At 38.2% G+C, this 27535-nt stretch overlaps 1 protein-coding gene across 4 annotated transcripts in view; it reads left to right on the top strand.

Moving 5' to 3' along the window:
• Positions 1-27535, top strand: part of Marf1 (meiosis regulator and mRNA stability factor 1-like protein) — a 1146796-nt gene that overhangs the window by 109461 nt on the left and 1009800 nt on the right. The gene's annotated exons all lie outside the window — the stretch shown is intronic.

Below are 27535 nucleotides of genomic sequence, written 5' to 3' on the forward strand. Positions count from 1 at the left end.
TTAGATGTTAATTTTTTCTGTATTGATCCATGTCCCGTGAGAAGATATGTGTTATACAGTTCCTGGGGAAGCCAGGATGGGGCTTTTGGGAAGGTGAAAGTGACCTCTGGTATGAATTTCCTTGTGATCTTGCCCTTTGTAGACTTGGTCCATCGGGCCTGCCAGACCTGCTGCAGCTGAACGAGGAGATACCTTTTCTCCACCTTTGGATTATTTTCTGGGTTGTGGTGAATCCAATTGTAGTACTGGATAGACCCTTTCTGCATCTTATGATCTCAAGGAAGAGGGGAAGAGCCCCAGTAAGAACTTGGAGAGCAGGTGTGCTCACTGTACAGTATGCTCTGGTAAAGGTGAGTATAGGGGCCCTCTCGTTGGTGACTGTGGTTGCCCAGTGAAACCAGATCCCCACAGCATAAAAAATGGCTGGCAAGAAAACAGTAGTACCAAACAGTTGTACATTCATCTGGGATTATTGCTACCAAATAGGTAGTACTTTGTATTTTTCAGTGTTAAACTTCAACTGCCATTTCTCTCAACTGATCTGCCTAATTTTTCTAGATTTTAATCTAGTAGCTTACCTTTATTACTGTCATTGACTTTCCTGTCAACCATTATATCATCTGCAGACTTAGACATTAAGCCTAATAAAACCTAACCAGTGTCATTAATAAATATAGAGAAGAACAATTGCCCCAGCACTGACCCCTGTGGCGCCTCCGTAGCCAGGTGGGAAGGAGCAGCAGTGCGTAGCACACGCTTCTTGATTAGACCGGGGTTCGAGCCCGTCACCACCAAATACGGAGGATGCGGAAAGGTCAAGGGAATGACCACCGCATATTCCCGGAGCAATATGGCCTTAGTTGCTAATGCTCCTAAAAACCAAACAAACAAACAAACAAACTGACCCCTGTATGACTCCACTAATAACATCACTCCGTAAAGAGCAGTGTCCTTTAATAATCACTCTGTCTTCTCCCACTCAACCATCACTTTATCCATAGCATCAACTTGCCCTTAATGCTACACTGCCCCAATTTCTACATGCAGTCTTTTATGTGCAACAGTTTCAAAAGCGTTTCTGAAACCCAAGTATTTGATATTAAAGTTAATTTTTGCATCCAGTTCCTTTGTTGCTGTAATTCTTTAATACTTTGTAAATTTAAATTTCTTAATCTTTGTAAAGCTCATATTTTACTTAAATTATAGCTGCTAAAGGTCCACTTACAATACAAAGTCCAGTGGCATTGGGACTCAAACAGAAATGCCTGCAGGCATTTCTAGTGTGTGTCGCGACTTCATCGTTTGTACAACCTGTGGCATATATTCTAAGGCTGGTCTTAGTAGACAGACCTAGCTCATTGCTGATTCTTTTTTTGGCAACCAATGTAAGGAGTCTACTGATCTCAAATTATAACTTGGTGCATTTTGAGAAGAATTTGAGTCACTGAAGAAACAAGTGCTCGCCCCAGAAACAATTGTAACTGGGAACTCATCATGGACTCAAGTATCTCCTGACCTACCAAGTGATGCACCTCCGACATGGGACCAAGAAAAGAATAGTTAAGCGCAGATGGCTCTGGTCGAAGGTGGTCTAGTTTTATTGGGTGACTCTATTGTCAGGGAAATGGGTAACATTTTTTGTAATAAAGATTAGCATTAGCATTAGCATTAGTAGAGGCATATGATGCAAGAAAGCAAGCTTATTCAGCATCAGCCAAAAAAAAACAAAAAAACCCCACTCCCATTTCACCCCTCCGTTCGTTCGAAATACCTGTCCAGTTGAGCTTTAAATTTGTTTAGGCTATCAACTTCAACAACAAGTGATGCAAGTCGGTTCCACCAACCAACCACCCGCTGGCCAAAGGCAAATTTCCGCACATCTATCCGACATCCGTCCTTCCTCAATTTGAATTTATGCCCTGTGAGGTGATTATTCTGAGCAAGATGAAGAATCCCATTGGCATTGAGCATGCTCAAACCATTCAAAGCCTTATACACCTCTATCAGATCACCTCGCCGGTGCCTAGTCTCCAGACTCTGTAATTTGCAAAACTTAAGCCTTTCTTCGTAAGAGCAACCCTTTGTTCCATTCACTAATCTTGTTGCCCTTCTCTGTACCCGTTCCAGCAGCTCTACATCCTTCTTGAAATGAGGCCTCCAGACCTGTATACAGTACTCAAGATGTGGCCTAACCATTGCCTTATACAAGGGAATAATCACCTCCTTATCCCTGCTAGAAAAATTCCTGTATATCATTGACAAGACACCATGAGCTACTCTTGCAGCTCGTCTGCACTGCTCAGAGAACTTCATATCTGCCTGCACAATTACCCCCAGGTCCTTTTCATTCTCCACCACTGTCAGTGTAGTACCACAGAGTTGATACGTTGCTCTGGGGTTACTGTTTCCCATATGTAGTACTTTACATTTGTCAATGTTAAACTTCATTTGCCACCTCTCAGCCCATCTGTTCAACCTTTCCAGATCCTGTTGCAGCAGCATAGCGTCAGTAGTGTCCTTAACAACCCTGCCAACCTTTGTATCGTCTGCAAACTTGGACATTAAGCTTTATATACATACCATCATCAATATCATTTATAAATACAGAAAACAACAATGGACCCAACACTGAACCCTGAGGAACTCCACTAATAACATTAGTCCACGTTGAGCAGTGTCCATTGATTACCACTCTCTGTCTTCTGCCACTCAACCATCCCTTTATCCATACCAGCAATTTGCCTCCAATGCCACACTGTTCCAATTTGTGCAGCAGTCTTCCATGTGCAACAGTATCAAAAGCCTTTCTAAGATCCAAATATATAATATCAAAGTTATTCCCTGCATCCAGTTCTTTTGTGACTACATCATAGTATCCAATCAAATTGGTCAGAAAAGACCTGCCCTTAACAAAACCATGCTGTGTCTGAGCTATAACTGAATTCTTGTCCAGATGATCCTTCAGTGCTTCTTTAACCAGTGCCTCCATTAATTTTCCTGGAACCGAATTTAAACTAACAGGTCTATAATTAATTGTGTCATCCTTTGATCCTCCTTTGTGAATTGGGGTTACATTTGCACATCTCCAGTCTATGGGTACCTCCCCTGAGTCCAAAGAAGCTCTCATAATTATGGCTAGGGGTTTGCTTACTTCCTTTGCTGCCTCCTTTAATATAACTGGATAGATCCCATCCACCCCGGGTGCCTTTTTTATGTTAATCCTCAACAATTTCTCCTCCACTTTCCTCTCAGTTATTAGAAAATCATCTAGCTCACTGCCAATGTTTACTTCACCTACGACATTCCCCTTCCTGAATAACTCCTCATGTGTGAATGTAGATGCAAAATACTTGTTTAGATTGTTAGCCACCTGAGCAGGATCCTCAACCGTTGAACCACCAACATCCATACTTGTCACTCTTTGATCCCTCTTTATGAATTCGTGATAAATTTGCACATCTCGAGTCTTTTGGGGACCTCCCCTCAATCTAAGGATGCTCTCATAGTTGTGGTTAAGTGTTTGCTTACTTTCTTTGGTGCCCCCTTTAATATAACTGGATAGATTCCATCTACTACAGGTGCCACAATTTCTCCTTCATTTTGCCCTGAGTTGTAACAAAATCATTTAGCTCCCTGTTAGAGTTTAATAAACTTTTGGCCTCTACTTCCCCACAGAATTCCTCATCTGTTAACGTAGATATAAACTGCTTATTCAGTTTGTCAGCTACCTGAGCAGGATCATCAACTCTCGTACCAACGATATCAAGTGGACTAATCTGGTTCATCCTCCTACTTCTAAAATTTACATATGTAAAGAAGTCTTTGCTGTTTTTTTGCATCCTTTGCCAAAGATGTCTCATGATCTGCCTTTGCTTGCCTAACCTCCTTTGTAACTTGGTTTCAGACTAGCTTATATCTGCCATAGGCTTTTGTCACCTGTCAATTTATATGCATCCCATGCATTTTTCTTCTCTGTCACAAGTCTCTTTAGTTCAGTTGACCTCCATTTAGGCTGAAACCTTGAACGGTATTTTTTAGTTGGTATGAAAAGCCTAGTAGCTTCCTTGAATGGTTTCCATTGAGAATTTGCTGTTGGTAACATCATCAGTTGGTTCCACATTCTGTCTGAAACTACTACAGTAACAGTACTACTATAGTACTGTTACTCAAACTACTTTGAGTAACAGTACTAAAAAACTGTCTGAAACCACTATAGTAACATCTTTGAGTAACTACTATCAGGGGTAATGGCTCCGTGTCCCCAAATCCCCACTGCATAGGTTGTAATGTGAAGAATTATGCATTTGTAATAGAGACGAAGATTTCTTGGCTTCAGGCCCTGTTCCTTCCTTTGTTACATTTATCAACTTGCCTGCATATTTTTTCACTCTTTCCTTGATCTGCTTGGAGTGTGGTAAGAAGTTTAGTCCTCAGTCAATAACTATCCCAAGGCACTTGGTAACTGTGGCAATCTTCATTGAGTTCCCTTGGTACTTAATTGTTGTTGGTCTTTGAATATCTATTTTCCCCTTATGTACAAATGGTATAGGAGATGGATATCTGCTGTTCATATCATTCGTGAAGGTCTGTAAGGACATTGCTAGCTTACTGTTTAGTATCAGCAAGCTAGCAATTAGCCCAGTTAGATCATGAGCATATGTTGTAAAGGTAATGTCCCTTGTTAGCCAGATGTTGAATACTATGTTGCAGCACAGGGGCTCAAGAACAGACCCCTGTAGGCATCCTCTTGTGACTACTCTGGAGATTTCTAGTTGGTTTATCTTTTAGCTGTATGCGATTTGAGAAGTAGCTGGTGGCTAGCTTATAGATCAGATTAGAAACTTCTGCCGCTTAAAATCTTTCCAGGTCACTCTGCAACCATAGTGTTGCAGGCTCCTTTGAAATCTATGAACTGTGCTAGTAGATACTTCTTATGGTGGTTTTTTCTTGGTCAGGATTGCTTTGATGACATGTTCTGTAGACTTATCCTTGGTAAAACCATACTGGTGGTGGGGGGGGGGGAAAGAAGGGGAGGTGTTTGTTCTGATATCACACATAGAACCTTTTGGCAGTTAGCTTGAAAAGCTCACTGCCAAATATCTCAAAGAGTATGAAAAAGGCTGTTTAAACATGGGTAATGCATCTCCATCATTTCTACTACCCAGGTAGTATGCATGCATCATTTTATTATATCTCATGTTAGATAGTATGAATCAGAGCTGTGCTACTCAATATGTTCTACGTTGATAATAATATTAGTAAAATAATAAGAGGAGTATACCTCAATATAACATGAAGCCTCAGATCGTGCTTCTCGTTCAGCAGCGTCAGAATTAGCCTTTCATGCCATTAACGAAAAACATACTTTTTTATTTAACGAAGCCAAAATACTTAACGTTCAACGTAATTATACGCGACTATTAATTGCAGAAACCGTTGAAATTAAATTACACGAGAATTCTGTTAATGTTCGGCGGCCATATTTGATCTCCGATTCGTGGACCTTTACGCGCATGCGCGAAGACAAATAATCTCTATTTAAGTAACAGGTTTAACCCGATTCGGTAATTTTCATTCCTGTGATCACGACATACGGTCGAAAAGCGTTGTCAGCTTCAGGAAGGAAAATCGTTTTGAATATTTTCGTTTGATTCTTTTAATTGCGTTAATTTGATTTTTAATTGTTTTAAATTGATTTGTATTGTGTTAAATTGATTATTTAATTATTTATTTTTTACTCTAATGTACCGGTAAGTTTGCCGATTTTTTCGTTTTTTCGTTTTAATTTCTGGAGGGTATCATACGGAAGGGTTCTACGCACTATATTGAGGTATACTCCTCTTATTATTTTACTAATATATCTCATATTGTATATATTAGTAAAATACCTTCAAAACGAGTTGATTAGGTATTGTACTACTTTGAATAAGTAATGCTTCTCTGGTAGAGAAACGTTGCCCATGCTTAAACAGCCTTTTTTTAACAATGGAAGTGTTAAGGGCTTACAGAAGATGACTTCCAGAAATGTTTCTATACTTGGAAGAAACATATGGAACAATGTTTGCAAGCCCAAGGCAATTATTTTGAGGGGGATAACTTGTAAGGTATGAAATATTTCATTATATTTATTTTATTGCAAGTTTCATTTAATAACCACACCTTGAACTCAAAACCACTGGACCGGGTGGACAGTAGAGCTCTTCTCATGCTGCCCTGTAGTCTCACATATGTATGAAGTGCTTGGTTCCTTAGTTTGGAATTTTAATCATTTAATTCATAGGTGTCAGTTTTGTGGAAAGCCTAATTTCGATGTCTCTATTAACTTCCTTTTGTGTTTATCCAAAATCTTGGAGGTTCTTGAAGTTTATGTTGTCAAGCAACTCTTCTTGTGACATATCCTTGGGTTAGTCATAAATGGCTATTGTTGGTCCTAGCTTTTTGGGCTGTTCAAGTTTCATTTCCAGATTTTTGATGCTTTTACATGCCTTATTTTTTTCTAGGTCCTCTTTGGTGGCTTTTTCTATGGTTATACCTGTGGTTCTTGTCTTTCTAATGCCCTTTATTTTTATGTTTCAAGTCATCTTTGAGTTTGGTTGTGATTTCTATCTTTAATTCTCACTTGTTTTGGCCGAATTTTCTTCTGCAGGCTTAACTATAACCAGACGGTTTGTTCGTTGTGCTGTCCTGTTTCTTGACTGACTGCTTGTTCTGGGAGCAGGTGGTTGAAGTGTCTTGTCGTGGCTTGAACATATGATGTGGTTACGTGAGTATGTTGGCATGCCTGGTCTGTGTTCTCAGTCTCTCCTCTTTTTCTTCCAGCTTGTCCTTTAGCTTTTTGTTCTTCATCAGTACTTCAATCATAAGATGCTCCATTTGTCCCCAGACTTAATTTATATTCAGGACAACAGCCCTTGTGATTTTTGATCCTTCTTTGAGGGTTTAGATAGTGCTGTGTGCAGAGCATAGACTTTGTTTGGATCAGTATTGTCTTTGTTTGCTGGCGCTTGGGTGCCTTTGGGAGAACATTCATGTGATTCATCAAGTTACTGAGTGTCATTTTCCTTCTAAGGATCATCATTATCATTCAGAAGAGGATTTGTTCTGAAAGTCTTCAGCATGTGGATGCATGCTGTCCTAAGCAAATAAAAATGCAGCAATTTTTATAGACATATGGTTTCACCCATCCATATGTCCATATGGATGGGTGAAATAAGATGGGGGTGTGTGTGTTTTTTTTTTTTTTTCTGGCTGATGCTATATAAGCTTGCTTTCTTGCATCATGTGCTAATGCTAATATCATGGGAAGGGAGGAATACAAACATACTAAAGCTAAGTAAATAACCTATGCGGCAGCCAAAAATTGTTCCAGAGGGGTATTTCTGGTCCCTTTACCTGATGCAATGCAGAAACAAAAAAAAAAAATTAATTAAAACACTTTCCTGGGAAGATATCAGGAAAGTTTGGGAATCATATACAGTACACTATACTATAATGTGACATTCTTCCACATCCCATATTTCCATAAATTCAAGTTAAAAAATTATAAAAACTTGCAGGATAGTATTACCATCAATACTGACTCCAATGAGGTATATGGTGTTGTCTTACTCTAAGCAGTTCGTGAGTTAAAAATCAGCAAATTTCCGAAGCAAGGCTAAAAGTGTCATGGCGGCATTCTTTGTTTACTCTTGATGACAAATTGGCAATACTACCACTGTGGCAGAAAACTAAATGTACAGGATTATAAGATCACAAATAGCATCTAAAAACACTATATAACTTATATCCAAAATTAGATCTGTGTATATCTGCAGAAGTATGTTATAAGAAGCTTCCGAAGTTCATTCTCATTTACTATATATAATCGCTATTGCCACAGTAGCATCATTCTATAAATATAGTGCTATTTGGCACAGTAAGTTTCAAATAAGTTTTTCTTATATTAGTATTAGCTATGTGGTGTCTGGAAAAGCCAGGCTTTTGCTGTGGCAAAAAAAAAGTAATACAAAAACCAATAAAAAAAAAAGAAAGAATAGCAATAAAAAGTATGAATAGAAATAAAAAAAAAAATAATAGAAATAATTAAATAAATAAAAATGAAACTTCCTGTGTGTTTCCCTTACCATGTAGGTACCTGTCCAGCCGCATTTGAATTTTCCTAAACTGTCAGCCTCATCCACCTACAAAGGCAACTGATTCCAGTAATTTACATCTGGCCAGCCAAAAAAAAAAAAAAAAAAAATGCACTTCCTATAACTCAGTTTAAACCCAATTCATCTGTAATTTGAATTTACCCCCTAGTTCTGGAATCTTATAATGATGAAAGTTTTGGCTTCATTTATTTTATTCTTTCCTCTTTGAGTTTATTGAGAGACCTGATTGAAGTCTATAAGACTTCAATCACAGTAGAGGAGAGACCTGATTGAAGTCTATAAGACTTCAATCAGGTCTCTCCTCTAAGGTGTCAAGTTAACAAATTCACGACCCACATATTCAAAGACTTTCCTCAAATGGGCATCCCACAATATGAGAGTAACAATAGTCTTCTCTATTAGTGAAGCGTTAGTTATTCGAGGTAGTGCAAAACATGGTAACTTGTTGTGAAGGAGGAGCACAATATGAGATACAGTTGAAATGATTTTTACACTACTATCGTAATTTTTCCTTTAAGAGTTGTCTATGGTGTTTTTACACTGATATTATATAGATAATTATAACTCTTAAAAATATTAAGCCCAGTTGCATTTAGTCTTACTTAAACATTATCACGTACACATTTTGGCATCTCTCATATTTTTGGATTATCTTCACAACTGGGTTATCATGTTTGCAATACCAGGGTGCCTGCCCACCCACCGATGAAAGGCTAACAAGCCTTGAAACGGTGGCATCTGGGTGGTAGTGCCCACTGAGAATAAGTAACAATAGTCTTCTCTATTAGAGAAGCTTTACTTATTTGAGGTAGTGTAATACATTCGAGAGTTGGCATTCGAGGTGAGTGGACATGCTTCGTCAGGGCTCCTCAGTTAAGTTGATTATTGCTTTTAAATATTTGATTTATTTAGTATATTGTTGAATTATTTTGTTATAGCTTATCCTGTAAAAGTTTGATTTTTATGTTATAGATATCATTTGTTAAAGTTAATTTTCATTGATATTTAGCTAATTTTATAATGGTAATTACGAGATCTGCCTTAAACACGTCACAGGATATCGTGATTAACACGGAAATAGCCAATGGCGATTTACAGGGAGTCATGATTTAATCCATGGTGGAACCTGTGGAATGTTTTCCAGGGTCAACCTGGTGACTAATCATAGCTCACGTGGGGATTATTTTCTTTGTGATCGATGTAAGGAGTGTACCGATCTTAAATTACAATTTAGTGCACTGATGGAACAATTTGAGTCACTGTAAAAACGGGTGCTTGCCCTCGAGAATAAAGTATCTGGGAGCTCGTCAGGGACTCAAGACTCCAGCAATATACCAAGTGATGCACTCCCGATTCGTGCCTCAAAACAGAAAAACCAATTGCAAACTACTCTGGTTCAAAAGGACTTTGTTTTATTAGGAGACTCTATTGTCAGGGAAACGGCGAATATATTTTGTAATAAGGACATGTGGAGTAGAACCAGAGTATGTCTGCCGGGAGCAACTGTTGATGATGTCACCAACAGATTGTCAGATTTTAAGGGGGGTAAAGAGAATATTATTATTCATGTGGAGACTAATGACATTAAACGTATATGATCTGACGATTTGTTGGAAAAATACAGGACCACTGAGGAAATGCCATGAGCTAGGCCACAATGTCTATGCATCTGCAATTCTGCCCAGACACGATAGGAGGGATTATATGTTAAAAGCCTTGTGGATTAACTCAAGACTTGAAGGACTCTGTTAGGCTTTAGGGGGAAAATATTTATCAGCTTGGCTCACACTTGTAGGTAAAAGGAATTTGTTTTGTAGAGATGGGATACACTTAAACAAAGGTGGTGCAAAAGTTTTTGCCACTATTATTGAGGATACCTTAAAGGTTCAGGGAAACTGCTAGTTAGGGGAGATGTTGGTAATACTAACACGCATTTATCTGATAATATTGGTCAAAGTAACTCTTGCACATACCTCAAGAGTTCTTATCTGTTTCCCCAACTGGACATATTATCTAGTTGTGCTAGGGGCAGAAACATTTCAAGTGAGCGGATAGCTAATGCCAGGTAAGAGAGCCTAAAAAACTTCAAGGGTTGTGTTAGGGTTGTTAAATATACAAGAAGAGTAAGTCTTAATTGTTTATATAGTAATGTTAGAAGTGTCGTCAATAAAATGAGCGAATTCGAACTGCTGGTTAAAACAAGTAACGCGGACATAATAAGGCTTACGGAAATGTGGTGCCACCCGGAAACAGGGGATGATGAGTTTCAGTATGGCTGTATAATGTACAGTAAACCCCCGCTATTCGCGGGGGTTACGTTCCTGAGAAATGTCGCGAATACTGAGTTATGGCTCCCATAGTAATAAAGAGGTTCCGTTCCAAAGTATGAAATATATCAGAAAAACTAGTCTCAAATTTTTTCTATGTATGTATTATATGTACCTTCATAATATGACTCTACATAGACAGTACATAGTGAAATGCAAGCATATGGCATCGAAATGAAAATAAGAAACAATTTAATATTAAACGTAATATTTATTAGAAATTTCAAACAAATCTTTCAAACCAGCGCCTTTGCTAGCTAAAAAACGTATCCCGCTAGTGCTTTCACCAGTTTCACTAAAGTGTTGATAAAGGAGTTTTGCCTTTTCACGAATGATGAGTGAACTTAACGGAATTTTATTTTGAGTTCAGTCTTCTATCCACAGATTTAAAGCTTTTTCCATTTTTTTTTTTTTCTAATTTAACATCATGAGTTACAGAGCAAATTTTTGAAGCAATTAGCGTGTTTTCACGGACACTACGGCGGATTTTTTCTTCCGGTTTTTTGATTGATCGTACCGTTGACTCATTGATTTTATAATGTTTTGCCACTGAAGAGACACTTTCACCATTAGAAATTTTGTCTAATAACTCAATTTTATTCGCTAATGTCATCACCTTCTTTGATATTTTCACATTTCCCTTGTTATTCGTAGCCATATTTTTGTGCGGGTAAAAAAGAACTTGTCCACAATAAAGGCACTTTCTTCCGTTAACACACTCGAAAAAGTCTGTTTTACAGTGCAAAACGGTAGATTTATCACTTTTGTAAGCATATCAATTTATAATTTTATTCAATTTATAAGCATATAAATTAAAAGCAAATGACTAAACCTTCCATGACAAGCGCATAACACATACTGAACAAGGATTAGCGAGAAACATCCACGCTCGCGATTTTGTCACCCCTCTCCCCCAACCCACTGAACGCTGTTTTGACCGGGAAAGATAATTTTAGCCACGTGAAAATATTCACGGCGCTTTAAAATTCACATTTTTTTAGGTTTCATTTTATATTAAATCGGCTATCGCGAAACCGTGAATACAGATACCGCGAATAACGGGGGTTTACTGTATTTAGGAAAGATGAAGGGGTGATGCGGCAATGCTTCTTATCAGAAGCAGCCTGAATGAGACGATAGCTTTCCTGGATTCAGACATTTCATGTGCTAGTATAGAATCTGTATGGTGTGAGATAGTTGGAAACAAAGGTATAATGTGAGTAGGAGTAATCTACAGAACAGGTGATTGTGAAGATTATGACGAAAGCCTCTACATGCAAATGGAATGGGAAGTAAGGGTCAATGTCTTATTATGGGTGATTTTAATTTGCCTCTAATTGATTGGAGTAAATGTGAAGGAAACTCGACATGGGGAACAAAATTTTTAAATCGCCTAGACGACTGTTATTTGTATCAACATGTCAGGGAAAGTACTAGAGAAAAGAATATCCTAGACCTCATCATCACCCGAGAATCAGATGACATAATAGGGCTGACAGTAGAGGAACCAGTAGCAGGAAATGATCACGGAGTTCTATGGTGGATGATGAAGAGAGAGGTAGCAGTATTAAAAGGCAAAAGGAATGGGTTATAATTCCAGAAAAGGAAATTATGATGCCTTAAGGTGCTACATAGCCTCTATTAACTGGATAGATATCGCACAAAGAATGAATACATTTGAACTGTGGTATGCTCTTAAAACATTAATCCCAGATTCCTTAAATGCGTATTTACCATTAAAAAAATACTCCACGAGGAGGGTTTCAAATTGGATGAATGGTGAAGTTGCCACATTACTTACGCAGAAAATGGTGGCATGGAATATTTACCGAGCAATAAAAAGTACTTAAGCCTATAACAGCTACAAGATGATCTGTAATAGAATCACAGAAAAGGTTCGACAGGCAAAGGCAGTTTATGAGAAATCACTGTCAAACAGAGCAAAGAGGGGGATAAGGAATTCTTCACATATATAAATGCTAAGAAGAGCAGGACAAACCAGATCGAACATTTACTTAAGGGAAAGGGGATAGTTTTTTTTTTTTGTAATTCGTTCCAAGTCCTTGAAAGTTGAAAATTTCCCTATATTACTAAGCTGTTTATCTCTCTAAAAGGTCATATTTATAATGAAAATTGCACTACCCTTTCATCGTTATCATATGTTCTCGTAATATGAATCAGTTTTGAATGCCTTTGTGAAATTTTTCTAAAGCATGTTTCTGGAGGTCACGACCATAAAACAATAAAAACAATTTGCACTTTCTGGTTTAATTGGGCTTTTCTGTTAGTGCAACTAATTAGAAATGGGTAGTAAACTCGATCTTATTGCATTTGCGATAATACCGATAACTGCAATTGTGTGGATTTTTACTCTATTATGGTGAAATGTGTTCCCCTTCATTGAAATATTCAATCATAAAAAACAAATTTTCAGAAACTTCTCTACATACCTATTTACACATTACAGTGATGAAGGGAAAGCGACCAACGAAAATTGCAAGTGGTGGTTGTGCCAGGAAACGAAACAAATTTGATTTAGAAATGATGAAAATGATTAATTATGAAGCAGGACAAAGTTTGTCATCTATTGCAAGGGAATTAGGTCTCACTGCTTCAACAGTGAATACTATTTTAAACGATAGTGCGTGTATAAAAGAACATATCAAAGGATCAACGCACTTAATTAATTAAGATCAACAGTAATCACTAAACAGCATTCAAGAGATATATCGAAGATGGAACAGCCGTTAATAATATGAATGGAAAATCAGATTCAGAAGTGAATGCCTCTGAGTCTAATGACCATTCAAGCAAAAGCAACAAGTATTTATAAAGATATTAAGGATAAATACGGCACAAACCCTGACCCAAGTTCGTGGCAAGCAATGGGTGGTTCAATAGGTTCAAGCATCACGCCGGTTTTCACAACATTAAAATATGCGGTGAAGTTTCCAGTGCCGATTCTGCAGTTGCAAAGAAATTCTGTGATGTGTTGGAAAAAATTATTGATGAAGGCGACTATTCAACACAGCAAATTTTTAACGTTGACGAGACTGCTCTGTATTGGAAAAAAATGCTGGATGAAACATACATTGTCAAAGAGAAAAATACAATGCCAGATGTCAAGGCATCAAAAGATAGGGTCACACTGTTGCTTGGGGCTAATGCAGATTAAAACCACTGCTTATGTACCATTCTGAAACTCCTCATGCATTTAAGGGCATCAATAAAGCCACCTACCCATGCATTTCTGATTTAACCAAAGAGCATGGGTAACAGTATCTCTCTTTGAGGATTAGTTTAAATGCTGCTTCATTCCCGAGGTTGAAAAATATTCTAAAGACACCGACATTCCTTTCAAGATTTTGCTTCTATTAGATAATGCTCCTGGACATCCCACGCATCTATCATTTCAATTTGAATGTGAGAGTCATATTTCTACTGCTAAACAGGACTTCACTCCTCCAACCTATTGATCAGGGTGTTATTTCAAATTTAAAAGCATACTATTTATGCTCAGGTATTGTCTGCAGTAGATGATGAGAAAAAATTTACGTTAAGAGACTTTTGGAAACCTTACAATATTTACCACGCCATCTTTAACATTAATAAGGCCTGAGCGGAAATTACTAAAAGTTGTTTAAATGGGTTACGTAAAAGGCTTTAAAGGGTGTGAAAAAGATAAATCATATGAAGAGGTTACAGATAAGATTGTAAAGGTTGCAGAGCTACTTCAGTTGGAGGTTGTTGCCAAAGACGTAGAAGAGTTAATAGAGGAAGAAGAGAAGGAATTATCTAACGAAGAACTTACTTGCAGGCAGCGATAGTGAAAGAAGAAAATGCTGAGGAAGCTCAAAATGAACCAAATGAGGAGCCAAGACGCTTCATCACCAGAGAGATGGCAATGGCATTTCATGAAATTGTATTGCCAATGGCGAGGTTTGAGAAGATGGATCCTGACAGCGAATGATTCTTAAAAGTTAACAGAGGGGGTGAATAATATGCTTGCTTGCTACAAAGAAATCTATGATGAAAAGAAAAAAGCCACTGTCCACTCAGCCATTAATATGTTCTTTCGTAAGTTTGAGCGGCCGACCCCTTCTAAATCTCCACAGCTCTCAATGTCTGTAGTAGCGTACTCATTATCTGAAGATGTCGATTCTGGCACCTATGCTCGGGAGGTAAAACTTAGTATTAGTATTAACAATGGCCACATGGTGCAAGGAAGCCTATGGCTTATGGTGCACCAGCCAAAAAAAAAATAATAATAAAATAAAATAAAATAATAATAAAATAAAATAATAATAAAATTTAAATTAAAAAAAATAATAATAATAAAATTGAAATATGCTAAGGGCTTTAGCCTCAGGTTGTGAGAGATTTAGACAATGCAAAAGTTAATGCAAATGCAACACACTAGTACGCAGCCAAACTCCTAACCAGCATAAACATGCAAAGGCGGCATCGTTTAATCGGTGGTATCCACTGAGAATAAGTAACAACAGTCTTCTCCTTTGGTGAAGTGTTACATAATTGAAGTAATGCAGTATCATGGCAGCTCGTTGTGAAGGTATTCACAATATGAGATATAACTTAAACGATGCCGCCCCTGCATACCTGTGCCAATTCAGAGTCCAGCTGTGTACCAATATGATATGTTTGCACTAACTTGTACATTATAATAATAAAAATTTTAAAAAAATTTAAAATAATAATAATAAAATAACAAAAAAATAAATAAAATAAAATGATAAGAATAAAATAATGATAATAAGAAGAAAATTTTAAAAATATATATAATAATTAATAAATAAGAATAAAGGAAATGGACAACCTAAGCGTTTCCCTCCTCCCATAGGTAATTATTCAGCTGACTTTTGAATTTCCCCAAACTGTCAGCCTCTACCACCCATGTTAGGTAACTTATTCCAGTAATTTATAACTTGCTGGCTAAAATAAAACTTCCTGCAATCCAGTCTAAACAACTCCCCCCCGTAACTTGAAATTACGGCTCCTAGTATTAGAATCATTTATAACTGAAAATTTTGCCCTCGTTCATTTTGCTTATGCCTCTCAGAGCCTTAAACACCCCAATCAAGTCTCTAGGTGCTAGTTTCCAAGCTCTGCAACCTACATATTCAAAGTCTTTCCTCATATGGATGCCCTTTTGCTGATCTCACCAGGCGAGTTACCTGTCTCTGGACCCTTTCAAGAAGCACAATGTCTTTCTTTAGGTGCGATCTCTATACCTGAACACAGTATTCCAAGTGTGGTCTAACAATAGTTTTTTTATAATGGGATTATGATGTCTTTATCTCTGTTAGCGATTATTCGATAAATCATCGATAGGACACCATGGGCCTTCCTTGCAACCTGTCTACAGTGCTCAGAGAACTTAATGTCTGACCCTATAGTAACACACAAGTCCCTTTCCTCCACTACCGGCTTTAGTTCAACTCTGCCAAGTGTATAAGATATTTTGGGGTTACTGTTCCCCAGGTGCAATACCTTACACTTTGCTGGATTCAAGCATAGCTGCCATTTTTCTGACCATCCCTAAAGTCCATCTAGGTCATTCTGAAGAAGCTGTGCTTGGCGACGATCATTAACTACTCTACCAATCTTTACATAATCTGCAAATTTAGACATTATGCCCTTTATCCCTTCATCAATGTCATTAATGAAAATCAAAAACAACAGTGGTCCTAATACTGATCTTTAGGGAAACCCACTTCTTACATCAACCCAATCTGAGGAGTAACCATTTATCACAACCCTCTGCCTCCTGCCCTGAAGCCATCCAGCTATTCATCTAAGGATTTTCTCTGTGATTCCAAACTGTTCCAGATTATAAAGTAACCACTCATGTGGGACAGAGTCAAATGCTTTGCTGAAATCCAAATAAACAATGTTGAAATTATTCCCTAAGTCCAGCTCTTGAGTGATCCTGTCAAAATAGCCAACCAGATTAGTTAAACATGATTTTCCCTTTACAAAACCATGCTGAGTATCCTTCAGAATTCCATTTCTATCTAAATGATACTGAATTCCAACTTTGATCATTGTCTCCATGATTTTCCCTACTACCGAAGTTAGACTAACCGGCCGGTAATTTCCCACTTCACTCTTAGAACCGCTCTTATGTACTTGAGATACATTGGCACTTTTCCAATCCAACAGAATCACTTCTGAGTCCAGTGATGCTCACATAATTAGCCTCAATGGTTCAATGCACTCACTTGCTGCCTCCCTTAAGATTATAGGGTATATGCCTTCAACCACAGGAGCCTTACTGGCCTGTAGGCTCAAAATTGTTCATTAAATAAACATGTGAAATTTCAACATCATTAATTATTCTTTTTTTTTTTTAACTTCACTCCCATAATTTGTCATTGACATAAAGGGTTTTTCTTCTGTAAATATTAATGCAAAGTAACTGTTGTGTTCATCTGCAACTTCAGCTTGGGTATATAATACTATCGCATGCCCATTACATATGGGTCTGATCTGGTTTGTCCTTCACTTCTTTTCATTTATATATGTGATAAGTGAAGAATCTCCAGCAACTGGAAAGTTGCTGGAGAGGCGGCGTCTCCGTAGCCAGGTGGGAAGGAGCAGCAGTGCATAGCACACGCTTCTTGATTAGACCGGGGTTCGAGCCCGTCGCCACCAAATACGGAGGATGCGGAAAGGTCAGGGAATGACCACCGCATATCCCGGAGCAATATGGCCTTAGTTGCTAATGCGCCTAAAAAAAACAAACAAATAACAAACAGCTGGAGAGGCCTTCATCCTGCAGTGGATTGAAAATGGCTGATGATGATGAAGTGAAGAATTCCTTATTCCCCCCGTTTGCTCTTTTTGCCAGTGATTTTTCACAATCTGCCTTTGCCGGCCTAACCTTTTCTGTGGCACCATTACAGATCAATCTATAGCTGTTATAGGCTTCGGTACTTTTTATTGCTCTGTAACTTTTCCATGCCATCTTTTTCTGCTCAAGTAATCTGGAAACTTCATTATTCATCCAACTTGGAATCCTCCTCTTGGAGTATTTTTTTAATGGTATATTAGCATTCAAGGCTTCTGTGATTAATGTTTTAAAGGCATACCCTAATTCAATTGTATTCGCACTCTGCGAGATATCTACCCAGTTAATAGAGGCCATGTAGCACCTTTAGGCATCGTAATTTCTCTTCCTGAAATTATAACCTATTCCTTTGCCTTTCACTACTTCTACCTCTCACTCTTCATTGTCCATCTGAGAACTCGGTGATCACTTCCTGCTACTGGTTCCTGTACTGTCAGCCCTATGATGTCATCTGGGTCATGGGTGATGATGAGGTCTAGAGTATTCTTTTCCCTAGTGCTTTCCCTGACATGTTGATACAATAGCAATTAAAAAATATTTGTCCCCCATGTGGAGTTTCCCTCCCATTTGCTCCAATTAGAGGCAAATTAAAATCGCCCATGATAAGACATTCACGCTTACTTGCTCATTCAATTTGCATGTAGAGGCTCTCATCATAATGTTCGCAATCACCTGGCCTGTAGATTACTGCTACTCTCATTACACCTATGCTTCCAACTATTTCACACCATACAGATTTTATACTAGCATGCGAAATGTCTGAATCAGGGAAAGCTTTTGTCGCGCTCAGGCTACTTTTAATAAAAAACATGATCCCACCACCCCTTCTATCATCTCTATCCTTCCTAAATAGGTACTATATAGGTATTCAAAGTGTATTAAAACATTGGCATAAAAGTACTGAGAGGGCCATATATGGCCAAAGGAACCTATAAAGGCTAAGATAGCCCGTGTTGGTTTGCATTGCTATATTCTAGAAATAAACAGAGGTTCTTGTAATTACTTTGACATTACACTTTACTCCTCTGACACAATGTTGGTGAAATGTTTGCCAGGGGTATTCTAATTTCTTTAATATTCTCCATTATGTACTCATGTTATTATAATTAAGCTGTAAAGAAAAACAAAAATAGCATTTCTCACTGTTCCTTTGGAGGGGGTCTGTCTGACCCCCCTTCATATGCTTTTCCAAAAAAAAAAACTCACATACAGCTATATGTATAATTAAAAAGATTGATAGATTATATCCACTAATCTTTAACTGGTTTTTGATGCACTCTAGATGTTTTGCTTGGGGGGCTGTTTGATAAAGAACCAGAACCAAAGTTTCTTTACCAGTAGTACTGTCAATTTGCCACACTATCAAGTTAGGTGGAGTGTATTTTGACTAGAGTACTACTGATAATAGTACTCTGTTTGCCGTTGGGATACATAAAATAAGTGCACTGAAAGTAACGAATTGGCCTGGTGTACTGGGGTCCATGGTTTTTTAATAACATACACGTATAAGTTATAAATCCAGTTTAATGTAAGAATACAAATATATACTAACAGTAGCTTTCGAGATGCATGTCTCTTCCTTTCTTTCAGTCAGTGCTTTTGCACCATGTTTCATTTGAAGAGGCACACGCGTCTCGAAAGCTACTGTTAATATATACAGTGGATTCCGGTTATTTGGGCCACCAGTTAATCGGGGCAGCCGTTTATTTGGGGCAAATCTTAAAAAACAGAAACCAATCGAGAAAATAGCCAGGGTTTACTTCGCTTAATTGGGACAAAATGCCGTTTAATCGGGGCAGGAGACCACAGCCCTACGATTGTCTCCGACCGTACCACGTAGTTCGGTCGGATTTCTGGAGGTCACAACCATAAAACAATAAAAACAATTAGCAGTCACCTGTTTATTGGGCTTTTGTGTTAGTGAAATCTGTCATAAACTGATAGTAAACTCGATCTTATTGAATTTGCGATAATACCAACAGCTGGAATTCTGTGGGTTATTATGGTAAAATGTGTTTACACTTCCATGAAATCTTCAATCATATAAAAAAATAATTTTCATAATCTTCTCTTCATTCCTATTTTTAAAGCTTCGTAATTTGTTACTCCGTTCTCACTTGCACGTATCGTGTTACTTGCAATTTGTGTGTGCGGTGTTTTTTGTTATTGATTGCTTATCTTTTTACTGTTTTAAATTTTAACCCCCACCCACAAATGACAGTGAACAGAAATGTCAACTAGTTTAATTAGTATGTACATATTACAGTACGTATTAATTCTTCCGATTATATCGTATATTCTTCTGAATTTCACATATCATTTAATTTTTTAATTGGTAAGGTAATAAAGGGTAAATTTGTAATTTGTATATCTTTACTTTTATAGCCTCTGGATAATATTCCTCCTATTTTTGCTAATTAGAATCGCTGTTTAATAGAATTAAAATTCAATTCACAAACGTGATCACAATGACTGGCGCTTATTATACATCGTATAGTGAACGGTACTTTACAATGGTGACTCCATCGTAACGTGATTTGATTGAACAGTGAACCAATTGTAAAGGGGGGGGGGAGTACATTGTATTTTTAACTATTTACGAGAAACTTCGGATAATTGGGGCAGCCGCTTAATCGGGCCAAAATGCACTAGTCCCGATGTGTCCCAATTAACCGGAATGGACTGTATTTGTATTCTTACATTAAACTGGATTTATAACTTATACGTGTATGCATTGAAAGTCATGTTCCATAGTTTTATATACTGCCCAAAATTCATGAACCAGAAAATGCTCCCATAGCTGCCTTTGTTGGCACTGCTCTTTTCCTGTTTTCTGTTTTAATTGAATGGGCAATATTGTTACATTATTGTACAGTCAGTGGTTTTGCACCATGTTTCGTTCGTAGTGAACTGTTCAAGTCAATAATTGGCATCATTTTAATTGTGTCTCATATTGTGAATCAACCTTCACAATGAGTTGCTGAGGTATTGTACTGCTTTGAATGAGTAACGTTTCACCAGTGGAAAAGACTAATGTTACTTATTCTTGGTGGATACCATCACCCAGACGGCACTGTTTCAAAGCTTGTTGGTGTACTCATCAATGGTTGGATGGGCAGGTACCCTGTTGTTGCAATAGTGACAACCCAATAGTGATAAGTCCATGATATGAGAGATGTCTGATGGTGTGTGATAGTATAAACTAAGGCAGTTATTTTGCATGAAGCAATGGGACTATGCTTAATATTCACTTTTTGTTACATTATATAACAGATATTAGCAAAAGTGGTTGACAAGTTTTTTTTGTTTACATTCATTCTTGCTTTGATATAACCAGCTATTTTTCCTATATAATAAATTAGAGATATGGATCGGAAAAATATACTTGGAACCAGTAGGGTGCAGAAACAATACTGTCATTCCCTCAACCCTTGCCTGTTTCTGCATTGATTCGTGGCTTCCTATGTGACTGTTTAATTGATTTAATTAAACAGTCACAATGTTAAAACATAGAATAAAAAATGAAGTAGTAAATGAAAAAATCATTAGAAAATTTAGAAATTATCTGAACTTTTTGATTTGTGCTCGCATGCACGCACACATAAACACACATATTTTATGTGCAATTACTAGAATGGCCAGATTATGTCTCATGTTCTATACTTTGCATGATAGAAAGCATGTTTATTACTGTTATTATTGGTGTCTGATGAAGCATTTTAGTGACAGTGTAGTGAATTTTAAATTTTTTATGTTTCCAACACACACACACAACACATTTAGAGAGGTTGTAGTTTGAATCCTTAAATAAATTGAGGGCTTAGCTGATATCAGGTGGAGCAATATTTCCCCCTTTGCAAGGTACTGTGGGTTTTTCTGCCCACACAACAGAAAAATTCACCTGTGAACATGCAGTTGTGTGTGTGCACATGCACAGACAACTGCATGACTCTAGCACAGGGGTGGCCAACAAGTCGATTGCAATCTACCAATCGATCGTGGCTTTAATTTCGGTCGATCGCAACAAATTTTAAATATATATAAAAAATAGATTTGTCAAAATCTAAATATTATTATTATGCGCCCCACTGCATACGCTTGTTACAAATCCGTTGAACCACGTGACTACTCTGGTCGTCGTGTAGCCTCTAGGTTTGTCCAGTGAAAATGCACGCAGTTATGTTGTGGCGAGCCTAGTGTATGTGCCGAATTCTTATTTAGCTTACTTAATATTAATAACTGGACAGTACTTGTACGTTAATTTAATAACCTTTGATTTAAAATGAATACTACGAAAAAGAGCAAAATGTATCATTTTCATCAAGAGTGGGAACTAGAATACTTTTTTGTAATGATAAAAGAAAATTGTTGTTTGATATGCAGTGCTTCCATGGCTATACCCAATAAAAAAGGAAATTTAGAAAGGCACTTCAACACACTGATTAGTAGCATTTCTGCATATACGTAAATATCAATTTTTGGCAATGGCGAAGGATCTCAAAAAAATGAAGGAACTTTTAAATTCCTGTTTTCATTCCACATATCTATGTGAATCGGCCTTTTCGTATTTGCAACAAACAAAGACGAAGAATCCCTCTACTCTTACGGACTTGCATACAGAAGTTCTTTACAATTGGCCTTATCACAGTATATCCCTGATTTTGAAAGCTTGCCAGATGACACGAAGACAGAAACTTCTCATAAATCAAAATTTTAAATACGTATGAATTTAAAATAAGAATTCTGAATTGTATTTAATTTTAAAATTTATAAACAACATTTTTCAATATGTGTTGATTAACTTTTTTAACTATGTCCAATGAAATTCTTGAGATGGTAGATTGCGGCACATTTTGAAGAAAAAAAGTAGATCACATCACAAATTAGGTTGGCCACCCCTGCTCTAGCATATCTTGTACTCATGAACTGGTACACTACAATTAAAGTAGTCACAATGCCAGGAAAACCTTCGCACATTCAACCAGTGAACTGTCATAGTAACCCATGTAATAGTCTGTGGAGTCCAGGAATTTTGAATCTGACTTGGATATAATCAAGAGAACAGGTCTTTTATATATAAAATTTTATTATATAGTATCGGTGTAAATACACCATAGTTAACCCATAAATTTGAACTATGTAAGCAGCGCAGAAGGCATCTTTTTAATTGTATCTCATATTGTGGTTGCCTTCACAACGAGATAGCGGTATTGCACTACTTCGAATGGCATCTCCGTGGCCAGGTGGGAAGGAGCAGCAGTGCATAGCACACGCTTCTTGATTAGACCGGGGTTCGAGCCCGTCACCACCAAATATGGCGCCTCCTTAGCCAAGTGGGAAGGAGCAGCAGTGCGTAGCACACGCTTCTTGATTAGACCGCGGTTCGAGCCCGTCACCACCAAATACGGAGGATGCGGAAAAGGTCAGGGAATGACCACCGCATATCCCGGAGCAATATGGCCTTAGTTGCTAATGCTCCTAAAAACCAAATAACAACCACCACCAAATACGGAGAATGCGGAAAAGGTCAGGGAATGACCACCGTATATCCCGGAGCAATATGGCCTTAGTTGCTAATGCTCCTAAAAACCAAATAACAAACTAACTATTTTGAATAAATAACGCTTCTCTAGTAGAGAAGACTACTGTTATTTATTTTCAGAGGATACCACCACTCAGACGATCGTTTCGAAGCTATTGGGCTTCATCATCAGTGGGCAGGCAGGTACCTCGGTAATACAACATGCCATCACGGTTGCGAAGTTATATCCACAATATGAGGGATGCCAAAGGATGTTGGTAAAAATGTAATTTGAAAATGAAATTCACAAGGCATAATTCTTATGGGTTTTGGTAATTAACTATATAGTATCAGTGTAAATACACCCATAGTTAACCCATAAATTCAAACTACGTAAGTAGCGTAGAGGGCATCGTTTTAATTGTATCTCATATTGTGGTTGCCTTCACAACGAGATAGTGATATTGCACTACTTCGAATAAATAACATTTCTCTAGTAGAGAAGACTACTGTTATTATTTTCAGAGGATACCACCACCCAGACGATCGTTTCGAAGCTATTGTGAATTTAATGTGATAAAAAACCCATTGGACCAGATCTATTAAACCAAACAAATGAATTATAAAATCCAAACCTAAATCACGAAAAATCTTAATTCAGACGATCGTTTCAAAGCTGTTTGTGAATTTAATGTGAAAAATAACCCATTAGACCAGATCTATTAAACCAAACAAATGAGTTATAAAATTCAAACCAGTATCATGGAACTGTTTTGATGAGAGCCTAAGAGATCTAGATTTTTATCAAGAAAACTGAATTTTGTAATAAACGAAAAAAAACACAGGTTTTTTTTTTTTCCCAAATAACTAAAACCAGTACTTTTGATGAACTTCATCTCCAACCAAACTGCAAGAAGAGGTGGCTCTCCCCACCTTTTCAGAAACTTATCAGACCCTAAATGCCATTTTTCCAACTGTAAAAACCTTTGCATGGAAGCAGACATTATTTGTTTCATGTCCCAAAGAGATCCCCTAAAGGTCTCAAACCTTTTTAGTTTTCGAAGCTTCCACACATGATATTTTGACTCTGTAATTAAAAATATCGTGAACATTTTTTTCTTGCCCAAGGGATGATTGAATTGCAAGTAAATTATCTCATATACGCTTGCACCTTCACGATGGTGGGACTGGTAGTAATTCTGGGTATGGTCACCCACCATGCACAAGTACATGGTGGGTGACCACCCAGGTGTGAACCAACATAAGCAGGGGGTCGAGGTGTGGCGCCCACACCACATGGAGGAACGCCGCCCCTCTATGTTACCAGGCAGTACTAGGTGGTAGACGGCGCCTCCGTAGCCAGGTGGGAAGGAGCAGCAGTGCGTAGCACATGCTTCTTGATTAGACCGGGGTTCGAGCCCGTCACCACCAAATACGGAGTATGCGGAAAGGTCAAGGAATGACCACCGCATATCCCGGAGCAATATGGCCTTAGTTGCTAATGCTCCTAAAAACCAAATAACAAACAAACAAACAAACTAGGTGGTAGATGACTCTCATCAACTGGTGAAATACCACCACTTTGCTTATTGGAGGCTTGAAGTGGTGGAACCCATGTTTAGTCTCTAGAGCTAAGTTCCAGTCAACCCTTCCCTATCTCTTCCATCGTGGCGAGATCCAATATTTCTTACATTTCGAGGGTACAGCTCTAAAACGGTATTCGCAGGCCGGCCGCTAGTTAGTACACCGGACCGAACCTATTGGTAACTCTCTAGGAGGCTTCCAGATCAGCTAGTGTATAATCTTGCTACCTCTACTCTGCGAGATAGTGACTGGAGGGAGTCCGAGTAATGTGTATGCAGGGAGCATTGTCGAGGCCACGTTATGTTAAGGATCTGGGTACATTCTTACCACATGTACACCATATCCAAAAATTTCATTACTTCATACAGCATGTCCCACTCCCACTTTTTCTTACTATTGCATACACCATGAATTGTCAAGCTAATAGAACAAGCTTATCTGCGAAAAGATCTACACCTTCCAAGCACTTCCTAATTCATTTCACAAATATACGTGGTCTCAATTCTAATCTCAACGATGTCCATTTCCACTTGTACTCTGCCAAACCCCATGTTCTTTTTCTGACAGAATCTCAGTTATCGGTTGATTCAACTACTGCTCATCTCAGATGCCCAAATTATTCACTGTATGATTCCTTTCGCCTGATACTTGTGCATATGTCCATTCTGATATTCCTTGTCAGAGACTTGGCAATTTGGAATCTCCTCTCTTTGATCTTCTCTGGCTTAAAATCTCTCTACTTCATTGTGTCAAATTCATCTGTTGTCTCTACCGTTCTCCCAACTCCACTAATCACGTAGAGCTCTTTGACTTCCTCTCTTTGCAACTTGACTTATTCCCGTACAACTTTCCTAACAGTGAGGTAATTTTCCTTGATTTTAATGTTCACAACTCCAGCTGGCTTTTGTTTTCTAGTCACACCGACCCAGCAGGTCAAGATGCTGAGGCTTTTGCAATTACTAATGACCTAGCACAGATTGTTCATTTACCTACAAGAATACCGGACAATCCTAATTATACAGCCAGTACACTTGATCTTTTTCTTACGGTCGAAGTGAGAGGTCCTTTAGGCACTTCAGATCACAACTTGGTGATTGTCTCCTCTCCAATGGAACCTTTATCTCATGGCTATTCCCAACCTCTTGTTGTTTGGCATTACAAGAATGCAAAATGGGATGACCTGCGAGACTTCTTTTCCTTGGTCGGATTACTGTTTCAAAACTTCTGATGGCAACGTGTGCTCATACCGTGTCAGTGAAATTATTCTTGCAGGAATGGAATCCTTTATCCCACATTCCACTTTAAAATCTCCTCCTTCATCTAAACCTTGGTTTTCCAATAAATGTGCTAAGGCTGTTCAAGAGAAGAATGTTGCATATCGTAATTGGCTTGTTTCTAATTCTTCAGTTTCATTTTCTGCCTACACCAAAGCTCGCAACAATTGTAAAGCAGTTATTAATCAGTCCAAACTAGAGTTTGAACGGGATAAGAGTAGAAAACTTGCTTCTTGCCCTAATGGTAGCCGAGCATTCTGGTCTCTTGCCAAAGCTATTGGCCACAACTTTTGCCCATCTCTGCTCCCACCTCTGTCCAAACCAGATGGTTCTGTTGTCACTTCAGCCAAGGATAAAGCTGACCTGCTGGCATCCCATTTTTCTTTGAGCTCATGTATTAATGATCTTGGTAAAACACCTCCCACCATTCCCAACACGCTCCATTCAATGCCTCCTGTGGTCTTCCGTCAAAAGGATATCAGAAGGATTTTGATGAATCTTGATGCTAAGAAAGCTCGAGGTCCTGATGGTATTTCTCCACTTGTTCTCAAAACCTGTGCTCCTGAACTTACTCCTATTCTTTGCCGCCTTTTTTCACTTTCTTATTCCAAAGGTGTTTTTCCTTCTGCTTGGAAATTTGCTCATATCCAGCCAGTTCCTAAAAAGGGTGACAAATCCCTCCCATCCAATTATCGTCCCATTGCAATTACTTCTATTCTTTCTAAAGTAATGTAGAAATCAATTAACCAGCAACTCTTAAACTACCTAGAAACCTTCCGTCTGATCAACGATCGCCAGTATGGATTCCGTCAGTGTCGATCCACTGGTGATATTCTGGCTTATGTTACCCATTTATGGACTAATTCAATGGAAAGGTTTGGTGAAACACAAGTAGTTGCTCTTGACATCTCAAAGGCTTTTGATCGTGTTTGGCCTAAAGGTCTTCTTAACAAGCTTCCATCTTATGGTTTGCCAAATGTTTTTGGTAATTGGTTATCCAGTTTTCTCTCTGATCGCTCAATGAGGGTGATGGTAGATGGCTCTGTGTCTTCTAACTTCTCCACTAATGCCGGTGTCCCCCAAGGTTCAGTTCTTCCCCATACTCTTTTCCTCTTGTATATTAATGACCTTCTTCCATTGACTGGAAATCCTATCCAGAGTTTTGCCGATGATAGCACATTGCATTCCACTCTCCATTTTGAGAAACCTTGTCCTGCTCATTCAGCTTCAACCTCTCGAAAATCTGCTACCAATTCCTTAAATGCCGATCTTCAGGTAATTCTCCAGTGGGGCAAAGACAACTTAGTTGATTTCAACCCTTCTAAAACTCAGTCTTTCTTATATCTCGCAAAAAGGTTTCTTCTGCTCCTATGCTTATTTTTAGTGACACTCCGATTTCTAGGCAAAATGATATATATCTTTTGGGGATTACCCTGACTTCTAATCTCTCTTGGCACAAGCACATTACAAATATTGCTTCCTCTGCATCTAAAAAAGTTGTTTTTGTCTTTCGCTCTCGCCTTTACTTTTCTTCCAAACAGCTGCTCTTTACTTTTCTTCCAAACAGCTGCTCACTCTGTATAAATCGCAAATCTGCCCTGCCATGGAATATTGTTCCCACATCTGGGGTGGTGCTCTCAAAACCTCTCTCAGGCTTCTTGATTCCATTCAGAAGAGGGCAGTTAGGTTAATTAATGATTCATCTCTAACAGAGTCTCTCCACTCTCCTTCTCATTGATGTACTGTTTCTGCTGCATGCCTCTTCTACAGGTACTTCCATGGGCACTGTTCTTCTGAATTGGCTTCTA

This window comes from Mastigoproctus giganteus, chromosome 7 (genome assembly GCF_048544385.1).
Source record: "Mastigoproctus giganteus isolate SK-2022 chromosome 7, ASM4854438v1, whole genome shotgun sequence".
Lineage (NCBI taxonomy): Eukaryota > Metazoa > Arthropoda > Arachnida > Uropygi > Thelyphonidae > Mastigoproctus > Mastigoproctus giganteus.